Source organism: Carassius carassius, chromosome 48 (genome assembly GCF_963082965.1).
Source record: "Carassius carassius chromosome 48, fCarCar2.1, whole genome shotgun sequence".
NCBI classification, from domain to species: Eukaryota; Metazoa; Chordata; class Actinopteri; order Cypriniformes; family Cyprinidae; genus Carassius; species Carassius carassius.
The window spans coordinates 7,381,181-7,396,034 of NC_081802.1; the positions used below are offsets into that span (position 1 = coordinate 7,381,181).

Genomic DNA, 14,854 nt, shown 5'->3' on the forward strand with positions numbered 1-14,854 from the left:
TAGGGACCAGAATGTAGAACCACCATTAGTCTTTGTAAGTCACTAAGTGTTTATAGTGCCTCTGTGAATTCATTTTGGATTACCATTATCTAAACACCACCATTCTATAAGTCACTCTTTTGCAGAAAGTTGGCTTCCTTTTTTATAAAACAGATTCATAGCAAAGCTACAGTGGCTTCACAAAACAGTAAGGTGTTTGTATGTGTGTGTGCATGCACATGTTTGTATGTGCGTGTGAGTTACTTAAGTTATGCACTAGAATGTTTTAGAAATTTACACTGGTAAGCTTTAGTTAGTGCAATAAAGTCTCTAAATGCTTCAATACCAATATTCTCCAAGCACTTCTTATTACAAGAATTAGCAATTTTAAATATTATTATATATATATATATATATATATATAATTTTTTTTTTTTTTTTTTTTTTTTTTTATAGGAGTTTGACAGTATAGACATCAAACCTCATGTTAATGTTACTTCAAAGAAATCTGTCCAATAAATCACAGAATGCTCAACTGGCCTCCTGCTAATGCTAATTTGTCCATTTTATAAACTGCCTCTGTATGGAGAAACCGCTGATAAAATGTTTAATTCATGATTTGAATTAAATTCACACAGAACAAAATTTTAATAATCTGTTTCATTGACTACAAATATTGTCCATTCAATTTTATAATAGTCCATTCTCATTCCTGAAGCCCTCACAGAAAAATGTTTCCCCTGGTGCCTATACTCAAGGTTGAAATTGATGATTCAATTCCTCAACTGACTTACCACTGACCCTCAGAGTGTGTCATAACCACGCGATACTCTCATATCTGTCAATCCTTCAGTCCCTCAAGACTAAAACGTGTGCTGGTCTTTTCATAAAAACAACATTTGCTAAGGAGCTTTAAAACTCTTTTACACCGGCCTCTTTAAAAACTCACAAATATAACTTATGCCCAAGAAAATGTGATAGGAATGTTTGTGTGCAACTGGGTTTATTTGAATGGCTATGAATATATGTGTGTAAACATGTTAGTTATGTCAAGGGAAACATGCATTCATTGCATGCAAATAACGCAGAAGACTTTTATGCAAATTTAATGTGAAGAGTTGTAATTCTAAAGGGAGTATTAATTACCCCGCTTATGAGAAAAAAGCTTTACATAGCACTACTTAAACAGCCATAATTATAAAAGTTATCCTGCAAGTTGCATAATGTAACTTCAATATATGCCAGATGATTTTTGCACATTAAACTGTCAAAATATATTACACCCAGTGGAATATCTCAAACACCTTCAAACTAATAAATGTTAATACCCCACATTGTTCTGGGATAAACACAGAATTATGAATTAATGGTGCTTGCTAAGGGTTTTCAAAATTCCAGCCGTAAGTATTAAATGCTGACGTGTGAAAAATATCTAAAAAAATTCCACCCCTGTTGACCAGATTCATAAAGATATCTCATAGAAGACCCAATGAACTAATAGTGTGGCATGTTGTCACAATGGTATCTGTAAATAAACAAGATTTTTGGTACATTTTACACTGTAAATTCTATTTTAAATGAATTTTGTTTCAAAATCTTAAAATTATTGAGATCCATCTTTTATGAAAATTTCTCTTTGTGACAACTATCCCCTGATCAACCATATACATTCTGTTCTTCTCTTTATAGCTTTCAATGCAAGCAGTTTAACCTCTTTCTCATCCCCAGTCACATCAGCTCATTTCCATCCCTTTGTTCACTGAGCTCTGACCCCATCATATAAAGATCTAATTACTTAGTCTACTCACTAGTGCCTAGAGCAAACACTACACCAGTACTGTTCCACACTGAGAAGGTCTGTCCAAATACAAGGTCACCCCAATATTACAGTAGAGTCCTCATAGCAATATTTTAACAAATAAAATAACTATCAGTCCCTGCTGGATTCATTAAAAACAACTTCTCCAAGCACACCACTGACTGAAGGGCCATTTGGCTTTCAGATATTTAAATGAAGTAATACTACAAGAGATGAAAGATCTCCCAAATGTACTATCACAGTAGGGTTGTAATGCCACAATTTAAAAGAAACACCATTCTAAGGTTTTACTGAGTGAGAGGGTACTAGTGTCACTATTGGAACTAGACGAGATAAAATGTGACCATAAGAGGGATATATATATATATAATAAAAAAAATAACAACCAAGTAGTTGCACAATCATATGAGTATGTTAAGTGCCAAAGCGTTGAGACATTTTTTGAGAAATCAAGCTAAACATTACTAACTTTGAGTTCTTTTCTGGTATAGGAGAACGTTTTTTTTAACAGCTTTATATAAATCAAAGATGCAAATACATTTTGCATACAAAATCCACTTAGCTCAAAAATCAAACCTATGTTTAAATGGGAATGATGCATCTGCGCTTAGGTGAAGTTATATTCACTATGTGCTAGCATTTCTATCCTTGTTCTTCCTTCCTGTCTTGTCTTTTAACGGCGCCATTGTATGCTAGCAATTTATCATTTCTGTCCTTTCAAAAGACAAAAATAGCATGTGCTAGCAACAGCAAGGAAACAATTAAGACCATCTCTTTCTTCCTTTATTCCACCAAGCTTTGGGCTTTTGTGGAGTCCCGAAACCCTTTCCGTTTTCTCACGTCGAGTTATCACACAGCGTATCTACGATTTAATTAGGACCAGAGGCTAATGCTAATTACAGTTTTTGAAAGCAGGTGGACCAGACTAGGAGTTACTTTAGAGACTTTATCGTCTAAAGTTGAACCTCTTGGGGAAGAGAGAGAGTCAAAGAGAAAACCAATGACATAAGATATACTCAGACCATTATATGCAGAAAAAAAAAATCAGGCAAATGCTTTGGCTAGCAAGGTCAAACGAGGTGCTATGAGTGTTAAGTGATGGGAAACTTTCTTCAAAATGGCACAAAAATTAACACGAGGCAAGTGAAGCTAGAAGTCCACCTTACCTGTTGGTTCTTTTGAGGTGAGGGGGGCAATGCATGTGGTTGTCACATCGTATGTATATGTTGGCCTTTACACTTGGCCTTTAACTCACCTAACAAAAAGCAATGACCTGTGCAGGTTTTGATAGTTCAAGCTAAAGCCTTATTTAAAGCTGAAGCATGTCATTTCTTTATACTTCTATCTCCAACTTAATCTGCAGAGACAACTATCGAGTACAGAGTTATCAAAATCTTACTCTGTTTGTTTGCTCAGATCAGCCCAGCATAGTGACTGTGACTCAGCCAATGGCATGATTTTGGAGCAGAGCTATCTTTTTTGTTGACCGATGGTAGATGTGTTTAGAAAACCTGTTTGAAAACAATCTTAATTCTTGTAATTTTTGAGGTGAACAAGGTCAGAGGTCCCCAATCATGGGGCATGACCCAGTACTGGGCAGTGGAAGAGTTGCAACTGGGTCGCAAGAACATTCTGGGAAAAATGTGCATAGATATCAAATTTTAATTCATGCATTTAGCAGACGCTTTTATCCAAAGTGACTTACAGTGTATTCAGGCTATCAATTTTTACCTATCATGTGTTCCCGGGGAATCGAACCCCCAACCTTGCGCTTGATAGCACAACGCTCTACCAGTTGAGCTACAGGAACACTATGATATGACACAATGTTATTTATGGTGCGTTAATAATTGTTGTAATTATTCTGTATTTTCGTTTGTTGTATGCCGGTGGCAATTTGATGATTTCATGTAAATTAAATGTTCAATTATTAAATTTAATTATAGTTCGGATCTGTCTAACCCGATCTTACGAAGGTACTGATACACAAAAATGGACTTTGGCGTGTATATGCTATAGGATGGGTAGGTTTAGGGTTGTGGGGAAGATGCATATTATATGTATGCAAAAACCTTGTATTATACGTGTGTTGCATGCGTGTCCGTATGGCGTGTGTGAATCTATGTGAGTGAGTGCGCAGATTTTTTTTTTTTTTTTTTTTTTGTATTACTAATTAATTATGATTGAAAGAGAATTGGTTACTCACACGCTGTTCTCAGTGTGCACAGCAGCTGCACACACCCAAAGCGCACACAAGCATAGCGACGTGTTTCAGACAGCGCGCAAATACAGAATTGATTCCTATTTAAAGTCTCCTTGCATTTGAGATACATACACATAAGATTGTCCCAAAAAACCCTTCTCGGCATTCTTATTCTCTGTGCTTTAAATATTTTTTTTATGCTTATCTGATCCGTGAATCAAAAACCACAATATGATCCATTGAACCACTATATAAATAAATAGCAATTTGCCATTTCAAGCTCTTTTAAGTACTTGATTTTTCTTCTTTCCTCCTTAGCCACCACAGTGTGCACTTGTTAGAATACAAATTTTATCTCCAAACAGCAGCAACATAGACTGCCTGGAGTGGGAAAACTTTTCAGATGAAGGGGAAGAACATGAAGCAATCTTAGAGAGTGTGTTGATTTCCCTTTCACGTACCGACAAAGAAAACCCCACCGTTTTCCTGCCAACGCACTACATACACAGCATGCATTCAAATAGTAAATTCAGTTGTTTTGTCTGAGGCAGTCGTCTGAGACATCAAAACTGAGAGCAAAACTGACATAAGCAGCCACAAGGGGCATTCAAACAGCTAAAAAAAACTAATTTGTCTGTGTCCAAATGCTCAGAATGTGCCCTGTTGCTCTGACATCCAATGACCTACATGGGACCAAGGCCCCAGAGGATGCAGCAGCTTTAACTTCCCGAATTATAATTAGTGGCTTCTCAACCTCCGGGTCTTGACTGAGAAGATTGGGTTTTTCAAAGTGCCTTTAAATTCTGCCTCATATTATAACTTAATACATCTCGCCCTGCTCCTCTGTTTCTTGCAAAGTGTGTCAGCAACATTTATGCCAGTTTGCTTGCCAGAATTTTAGTGCAGGGAGAGGATTTTAAATAACAACTAAAATTCACGATGGGGTTAGGAAGGATTTTGCACTAACACACAGCGATATTGCCCTGTCAGCATAGCCTCTTTTATCACCTGGCGATTTCCACAAAATGGGTACAAAAGGATGTGTCGGAAACTCTTAAAGTAGTTAATAGACAAATGGTCAGTGATTGACCATTTTTTAGAAAAAATCATAACTGCCTAAATGCATTGCAAACCTTTAAAATAATTTTAATATACAGTTTAAATAACAAAAGTCAATTTGTAGTATTTTCTTTTTTATATTTAGAAGAAAAATTATATAGTTATAAAAAACGCTATATTATTATAGCATTATTATGCTTAAAAAATGTGTGTAACAGTGCTGTTGCAATTTAGCCTTAAAAAAAAAAAAATATATGTTTTTGCAACCGTTTCCAAAATTACCAAAAAGCCACTGATTGAATGTAGTTTAAACTTGCGTGGTTTTGTTAGTAATGAATTAATAAATTAATTGCGTTAGAATATTATTTTACAAATATTATGAAACATATTTGTTAATATTTATAAAGGTCAAATAGCATCATTCGTCAACAGGGCTGAAAATTCAGCCTAAAATAAGTAATTTAAAAACCACTCACATTTCTTCAAAAAATGTAAAACAATGATAAAAAAAAATTATAATAAATATGTGACTAGCTATACTACCTACTACACCTAACCATGTCTGTATGGAGGAACTTTCTTTTCCTTGGTAGGTACCCTGAGGTAGACATGTTAAAGTAACAGAGGTGAAAATACAACATCTCTACACTCTTTCTGTCTCTTCACATTCTGCCCTGAGGGAAAGGTTGCTAATAAAGACCAATGAAGCTGCATGTACATCAGCAATGGAGAAGGGAACATACCCGATCATAGGCTATTGTGATATTTAAACATATAGTGAGAAATTATGATTTACAGTCTCTCCAGATTATTCTGGCCAACTATTTAGATAGAAACATGCCATTTGACTTACATGTAAAGTGGCCAAAACACGGTACACAGACATTCAAGCGTGGGTAAATGTGTGCATTAACACAATATAAAAAGCAAAATTCTGGTCCTGGATGCTGATTGGTCAGGATTTCAACACGAAACACCTTTCTTATATAAAGTATACATTCACGCATCTGTCTATATCCTGTCTTTTGTGTATTGGGCCAAAATCCATCCTTGACATCTTTGAAAACTGATGCTTTTTTTACCCAGTCATTGTATGTAGCTACTCTGAACTTTATGCCACACAGGAAGGAATCTGACGTAATTTAGCATCAGGTAAAACGGTGAAGTCTCATAAATAGTCATAAGTGCATACTTCTGTCCTGGCCTGTGGAAACCTCTTCAACCTCTTCTTTCCTACCCCGGAATGAGTGATACTGCACAACCACCTGCCGGTGAGGATAAAACAGCTCATCACCGACCTCTTGTCTGGCTTGAGTGCTCGTGAGTCACAATTTTACGACAAAGTACATTGAAAGAGAAGCTTCACCCGTGTGGCCTTCTGTGAAGCACTCAATCGTACCTAATTTAACAAAAGCGGTAATATCACAAGCACTCCAAGTGCTAATTAACCGTTTTATCGTACATGATTTGGGACATTGTGAGATGCTAAAAGCATCTGTGCATGTCTTTGGGGTATTCCAAGTAACGTTTTAAAGTAAACCCAAACAGAGTAGTGCAAGCACTTTAACTCAAATGCTACAGTAGTAACTACACTCAAATTATTTACAATATGTGGCCATTTTGCATATGGATGCAAGTGTTAATCGTGTCAAATAAATTACTGACAAAAAATATTTGATACCATATATTATTATCATTATTTTATCAAGGACAAAGAAGAAAAAAACTAAAAAGTGCATAATTGTTATAATTCACCAATCTGAACTGTGAAACTTGATCTACTGTTGACCAAATAAGAGGGAAAAAAGACCCTGCAAGGTATCAACAACACACTAACGAAGAAAACATATAAAAGAATATGATTGCTTGAAATAATCCAAATTATAATCAAAGATAGTAAACTAATAAAAAAAAAAAACAATGCTTCACTAATGAGTTAACTCATCCAAACACATACTATACACAAGATAAATCAAATATATAAATCTACAATCAGAGCCGGACAGTAACGGATTTAATTTACTTGAGTACGTACAGTACTTAAGTACAATTTTGAGGGATCTGTACTATACTTGAGTATCATTTTTGGGGAGTACTCATGACTTTACTCAAGTACATTTGAGAGGCAAATATTGTACTCTTTACTCCACTACGTTTCTATCCATAACCGTAAGTACCCGTTACTTCTTCGGCCCCGTCCACCCAGAGACGGAGCTTACCCCAATCCGATCTTTTTTTTCCCTCGTCTCAAGAAATATCCGCGTCCACACGAAACCACAAAACGATGTAGTATACTTAAAACAGAAAGAAAACATGGTCTTGCTCAAACCTTGCGCGTGGTACACAAACGAACATGGAACAATACATTTATTAATCCGTGTTAATGTTAGTTAATTAAAAATACAATCGTTCAGTGTTTGTTCATGTTTTTGTTGCTGTTACGTGACGTAGTGGTGTTTGACTAGGGGCGAGACGTGGGCTGATGACATCATATTTTCAGAAAATGTACGGATTCACCGTCCAGATGAAAACACACACACAGACACACAGAGTTGTCACACCTAGGTTGTGTGTGTGAGAATGGTGTTATTCAGCTGAAAGTATTTTCTCCTGCCTTTGTCTGTATGCCAATGTGAGAGGAAGGTGCTTAATACTGTCACTCAAATGAGCTGAATTAAATTTTTCCTTTCTTTGTACGCTGACCTAAACACTTTGACATAATGATTTTCTTTAATCATTATTATTTTCTCTTCTATGTTGCGTGTATAACACGGTCAGATTCAGAGGTGTGTCATAACATTGCAATATTGCTTTCTTTGCTGGTTTAGGTTTATTGATTTGATTGATGAAAAAACAGAGAAACTCACATGTACACACAATTGTTAGCTGAATTTGCTTTTCTGATATTACACATTAATGTAAGCTGAGCAATTTCTTTGATGTTCTTGAGTATGTGGTGTGTTTAACACAGTCAGGTTCAAATGTGGGTGCAAAAAAATCCATTAAACTCTAGCAGAGGTTTGTCAGAGCGTTGCCATTACGCTATTGCCTTGTGGGCAAGTGAGAAATGTTAAATAAAGCAACATGGTAAAAATGTACTCTTGTACTCTTGATACTCAAGTACTTTTAAAAACAAGTACTTCGATACTTTTACTTAAGTAGACATCTGACTGTAGTACTTTTACTTTTACTGGAGTAAAATTTTGCAAGGGGTATCTGTACTTTAACTCAAGTAATGCAACTGTGTACTCTGTCCACCTCTGTCTACAATGTAAAAATTACAATTTACATTTGAATAAAATTAATAAAATGCACAAGTGGACTTATAACTAATTTACATGCACATTACAGAATGTCCAAAAACCGGTTCACACCCATAATGATAACAAAATCAATTATACTGAAGTTATTTATTGGTAAAAATTATGAAAATATTAAACTTTTTTTTTTTTTTTACTAAATTAAACTCAAATATTTATTTTAGTTTAAATGTAATAATAAAATGTAAAATTTAAAGGTAAAATATTTGTATTAACTTATTTGTATTTTTCAGTTTACAATCAAAATAAAAAAAAAATATATGCAAAAATGGAAATTTTTTTGAAAACATTTGCTTTCATCAAAATTTAAAAAACTGATCAAACGAAGAGCAAAAGAAAAAGTCAAAATTAATAGTAATATCCTTATATTTTCGGCGATGTAGTGTGATTTAAATATCTGCTTGCATTTCAGTCCACAAATTGAAGTGAGCTGAAAACCAGTAGATCTCAACAAAATCACAAGGTGTTCACAACTGAGGAAGAAAGAAAAAAAAAAAAAAAAGTGAGAATGCAGAGAACACTATACACAGAACACAGCTGCATAAACACACAGTTTCTGCTCACAGCAGACAGAATGTAGGTCATGTTTGGCCATAGGCTGCGTTGGAAGGGTTGATGCACTCATTTGTGCTGGGCGCAGAGTCTTGTCATGTTTCATCCACCCTTCCCATGAGACAGGCTAACAAAACATTGGGATTCGGAGAGGCAGGACCAGCAAAGAGGAAGCGTTCCGTGAAGGTTATCTGCCACCCGAAAGATTCCTGATCCACTTTGAGCTCTATATCCTTGCGGGCTTGCATTTCTGTCCATACTAGTTGAGACACTATAAATTTGGCTGAAGCTGCTTGGCAGTGATTGTAGACTATGATGAAACAGCCAATACACCTGACGACGGCAGATTGGGGTAGTTCGATACTAATTTGTGTGGTGGTGTGGCTTAGTAATTAACAATCTAGAGTGGAAAGGTTGCAGGTTTGAATGCCAGAATAAATGATTCATAAGTTTGTACAAGTGTAGCATAGAGCCAGAATTACCCCAAATTTGCTCCAGGGGCTGTGATCATGGTGGAATTTGACCGTAAATGTACAGTCACATTTACCATTGCTTGTCCAAGTTGTGTGAACGAAACAGAGTTCTTCCATAGGCATCCGAGCGATCAGAAGTTTCATGTGAGGGTGAAAAGGTTCCCCATGAGGATTCTGCTCATTTGTTGGTCACTTGAATTCAACAGAAATGTAAGTTTTGTGGCCTTAGAACATGGTATAGGTTTCTTTGGAAATTGGTGTACCATACAGAGATATTATATATCAACTACTAACTAAGTAGACAAGAAAACACAAAAGGCATTTCCAAGAAAAACCCATCTTGCCAGAGGATGGGAGGCAATTGTCTGGAGTTGCTGTGAATCTATAACGAAGCACTGATTCTTGGTGATAGTCAACATGTGTTCTCCAGCAAGTCACATTGGTTAGAAGCTAACATGTTAACGCAACCAGACTTTAGAGCTGTAGACCCACAGAGCTGTTGCTTTTTCCCCTCTATGTGCTTTTTAAAGTGCATCTGTTCATCACATGGATCACTTTTTATTTTTAATTTGATCTTTTCTTTACTACTTCTTACATTACATATTCATAAAGCGTCTGAACATTCAACAGTAAATCTACATGCTGAATTTTATACCTTTAGTTTTCATAAGACCAATAACGTTATGAGATTTCATTATAAGAAGAGGTCCATTCTTTTTTAAAAACACAAATAACACTGTTTTCTTCCATGGAGCACAATAGGAAGTATTTAGCCGAAAGATCATGCTGCCATTTTTTTTCTTCATAAAATATAAATGCCGAAAATTGCTAAAAATGAACTCAGCCTCAAACCACCCATGTTTAAGTTTGTTTCTTCATCGGATAAGATTTGGAGAATCTTAACATTGTGTCACTTGCTCACCAATGGATCCTCTGCAGTGAATGGGTACCGTCAGAAAGAAAGTCCAAACAGCTCATAAAAACTCAAATTAAAAAGGCATAATGATGAACTTGTTTCTTACAAATTTGCAGCTCTTTGCTTCACAAGATGCTAATCGATGGACTTGTGTCTTGTGGATAATTGTGATGTTTTTATCAGCTGTTTGGACTCTCACTCTAACGGCACCCATTTACTGCAGAGGATCCATTGGTGAGTAAGTGATGTAAAGTTACATTTCTCAAAACCTGTTCCATTAAAGAAACATCTTATCTACATCTTGGTAAACAGCAGGGATTTTCCTTTCACAGTAGCTCATGATGAATATCTCTGCACATCTCATGATCCTTTGTGACACATAACCTTGTCAGTGAATAAAACAATCAACCATTTATAAAATTACCCCTTTCCGAAATCCATCACTGATCATTTTCCGCCTTCAGTCACATAGATAAAATCATCTCGCGACAGAGGTTTACTTTAGATCTATTGAAACTCAAACAGAGCAATGAAGTCTCATGAATAAAAGAAAGTGTAATCAGAAAAAAATTGAGCAGGTAAAGAATAGATGAGTGAATGGAGTGAATGATCACAGAGTGTCGAAATAGAGGCCATCAGTCAAAGCAATGCTTATTATTAACATGGCTGTCATCTTCTCCTCTGTATGACTTACAATGCCAGTGAGTATTACACTGCTGCTTTCATAAAAAAAAAATAAAAAAAAAAAATAACTTTTGATGATATGTAATGTTGCATTTGTTTCGTCATTCACTGACTTCTAAAACTAAACAGACAAAGGTTATTCCGCTACTTTTTGAAGCTTTAAAACTCCAGTTCTTATTCTTTGAATTGGCATGGAAAAGAGCAAATAGCACATTCATCTAAACATCTCAGTTTGTGTTCCACAAATAAAAATAAAGTCATTCCTTCATGGTTTAAATACCAAAAGAATGCATAAATTATGCAAGACTTCAGACTTTTCCTTTAAAAAGACTTTATAATGAGAGATTATACTGCTGTTTTAGCTTTGCAAACTGTAGTTAGCTAAGCCAATCTACACTGCTAACAGTGTTATTTTCATACTCTGACTGCACTGTATATAAACAATTCCAATAGAGCACTGGCCTAGTGTGGCCTTGTGAATATTCAAATAAATAGATGAATCAACTTTCGAACATATCACGGAGACGTCCATCAGCAAGACATATTTTTTTGAGTGTTTGCTCATCTGCAATATGTCTATAGGATGTTTCCTTTCAGATTATTAAATAATTATATAATATAATATAATATAATATATATAAAGGCCAGAACTGCAGCAATTGAAAATAAAATAAAATAATGCCAGAAGGATGTTCAAAATATGCTGAATGTAGGGAATCATTTTCCTATTTTCTTCAGGTGACTGAAAAACAAAAGGAGTTTTAATTTGCCAACTGTTTTTTTATTTTATTAAATTTTTTTCCTCATTATAGAAGATGAATGAATGAGTGCCGACAGTGTGCTGTGTTGAACAGTGGGGGGAACGTTCATGTGGACACATTGTTTCCATATGTTTGTGTGTGTGCTTTAATTTTTCTAAACATCTGTCAGGCTCAAACTTCTCTTCAACCCCGAATCGAACAAGAAAGGAAAGATCCAGGACAGTCTTTTCATCGCATACTCCCTCAAGGCAAAGACGACATTCACATCGCGCCAGGTGGGCTAATCATGAAGAAGAGCATCTCTTTTCCGCACACTTCCTTTTTAACTTAACTAAGAGCGGCGTCTCACTTTGGCAAAGTCGCACTAGTCCTTAGCGGAGTCTCTCTATGAAGTGAAACTGTGAAAATTAAAACACCCACTGACATAATGCTACATGAAATATGGGTGAAATTTACAGTGTTATGAATAAATGTTCAACATTTGAGGATTCCTGTGATGAAATAACTAAATGAAGATTTTAACATTTTCTGAGTGGTGCTTGACTGTGCAAAACTCTCTGCCATGATGCGACAGCCCTTTTCAACATGAAGGGATTTTTTTTTTTTTTGCCTCAGTAAATCACACAATTTTAGGTATAAATTAATTTCCGAAGCGCCAACAAGATTATGTCAAAATTGTCAAAGCAGCATAAGTAATAGTAACAGCCATTTCCACAAGTAAGAAAAGTGGATACTTATCATGGTTTAACTGACTAACTTAAATGTGAAGAAAGTATTACGTGTGCGTCTAGCAACACCAAACAGAATTGCAAAAATAAAGGCAAACAATCTGCCATTGGTCAGAGAAAGCCCCGCCTCCAAACTCACACCATTGGCTGAGCCACTGTTGCTGTGTCAAGCTGGTCAGGATGAAACAACTGGCACAGAGACAGTATTTACAGTTTTAAAAATAAATATGTAGATAAAAAAACAACAAGATTTCATGGCTCATGTGTAAAGCCGTAATTATACATAAACCGATCTGTAGCGCATAAACACTAATATCTTTAATGCGCTTATTTGCTTATTGATGCCAATCTAAAGTATGTCAGAAAAACCACCATGGTTCATCTTTTAATGTTCAACCAAACATTTCCTCTGTTGAAAACTCAAACACTGCCTTTGGATTTGGCTATAGATTAAATCAGGCTTTCAGGAAGTCTCATTTACAGAAATAACCCTGAGCTTTATGTGTTAATTAACTAACAAAGTGCTACTTTAAATGGCACTATCAAGCCAGTTGGAGGAGTGTTTGGTGTTTCTTCAACTATTGAATAGGCATTTTTAGTATTTTTCTGTAGTAGCCTATTAACAATGTCCAACAGCGATTATACAAAAACTAAAAATTTCTTGTGTGAAACGCCTTTGTCCATGTTCACTCCATCTTGAATCATGCTCACGGAAAGCACTTGAGAAACAGTGTCTCTTCTGTGGCTCGGTACGCTTTCAACTGTGTTTTTTTTTTTATTCATGTTGTAGCAGCCCCTCGGATATATATTGATCAAGACGCAGAGAGATTCAAACGGTTGTCAATTTATTTCTTCCTCTCATCGAGCACCATGCACCATGAACACCGTGAAAACTACAGAATAAACAGAAATACAAAATGCTTCCATGTAGTTTCACAAATAATTTGCACATAAATCATCTTCACATATTAATCATGTTTACACCCAATACAAATTATTTTAACAAATGACCAATATGAAATGTGTTTAAGCCTTCATGACAAATGAAATATCACATGCTTCTTTTAAATGAAACACAATATATTATAATTGTTTAAAGAAAGAATATATGTTTTTATATTGATGACATGTGCAATGAACCCATAAACAAATGAAGTATTGACATTCTCTTTTCCTTAAACAATATCCCTTCTCATAATAATACAAACTCCACCTATTTTCCTTCATACCTCATTCTGCTTTTCCAAGGGCGCTAATCAAAGAGTTTCTGCCATCAGCTACCATGCGCTCTAGCTCGACACACCCTCACAGTTCGGAGCTCTTAAAAATAACATGTACGAGCAATACAAAAATAATAAAGTAAATCACAATGTAAACTCTTTCTTTACAAGATTCAAATGGATGAACATGATAAATAACTTAAGTAGTTACAAGTTTTTACCATTCTTCCAACGATACGTGAACACCACATTGTGACGAGAGAATAGCGGTTTAAAAAAAGTTTAGCGTTACAAAAAAAAAAAAACATCCGAAGAAGAAAAAACGGCGCTTTTCAAAATAAAAGCGGAACAGACAAAGTGACACTGTTAAACATATAATTCCTTAAAATATAAATATAAAATGTTATATATGTTATGAACTGTGTAGAATATTAATGCGATTTATAAAGACATTTACACATGTTACATGATTTGACAGAATTTTACGTAGAAAGGGCGACAGCGCACGCATAATGTAAGCGGTGTTCACAACCTCTGGCCAAATACAGTATTTTTAAAAAATAACATTTAGACCAAGCTTGTGTACTTTGCGTATAGGGAGGATCGGCTTTGTCTTCAATATTGCGAAATGAAAAGATGTGTGTTTTTAAGAAATAAATCTCCTTCTGGCTAAAATATCCATAACACTTCCTCCAGTTAAAAAGTCCCCTGTTATTCTCTAACATCAAAATCAACTGACATATTTTTTTATGAATTGTTTTGGTCTGTTTAAGCTTGTAAATGGTCCTTGATTTGTGTATGTTGCAGCAAAACATCTTAATGATAAATTACAAGCTTTTTTTGTGTCACAAGACATTAAGAAATGGATTGCTTGTGGATTATTGTGATGTTTTTATCAGAGTCTCATTCTGATGGCACCCATTCACTGCAGAGGATCCATTGGTGAGAGAGTGATGTAAAGATACAATTCTCCAATTCTGTTGAAAATAAATTTGTGTGTATTACATTTTCTCTCTGTCTATTGGCCTGTCTCTTTCTGCATGTATCTGGCAGAATATTAATGCAGGAGGGGTGAGTCAGAGGCTATACGGCCAAAAGATCACTGAGGCAGAGAGGTGTGGTCAGTAGGGATCGCTTCGG

At 35.4% G+C, this 14,854-nt stretch overlaps 1 protein-coding gene across 1 annotated transcript in view; it reads right to left on the reverse strand.

Moving 5' to 3' along the window:
• Nucleotides 1-14,854, reverse strand: part of LOC132131342 (protein phosphatase 1 regulatory subunit 29-like) — a 63,646-nt gene that overhangs the window by 4,065 nt on the left and 44,727 nt on the right. The window lies entirely within an intron of this gene.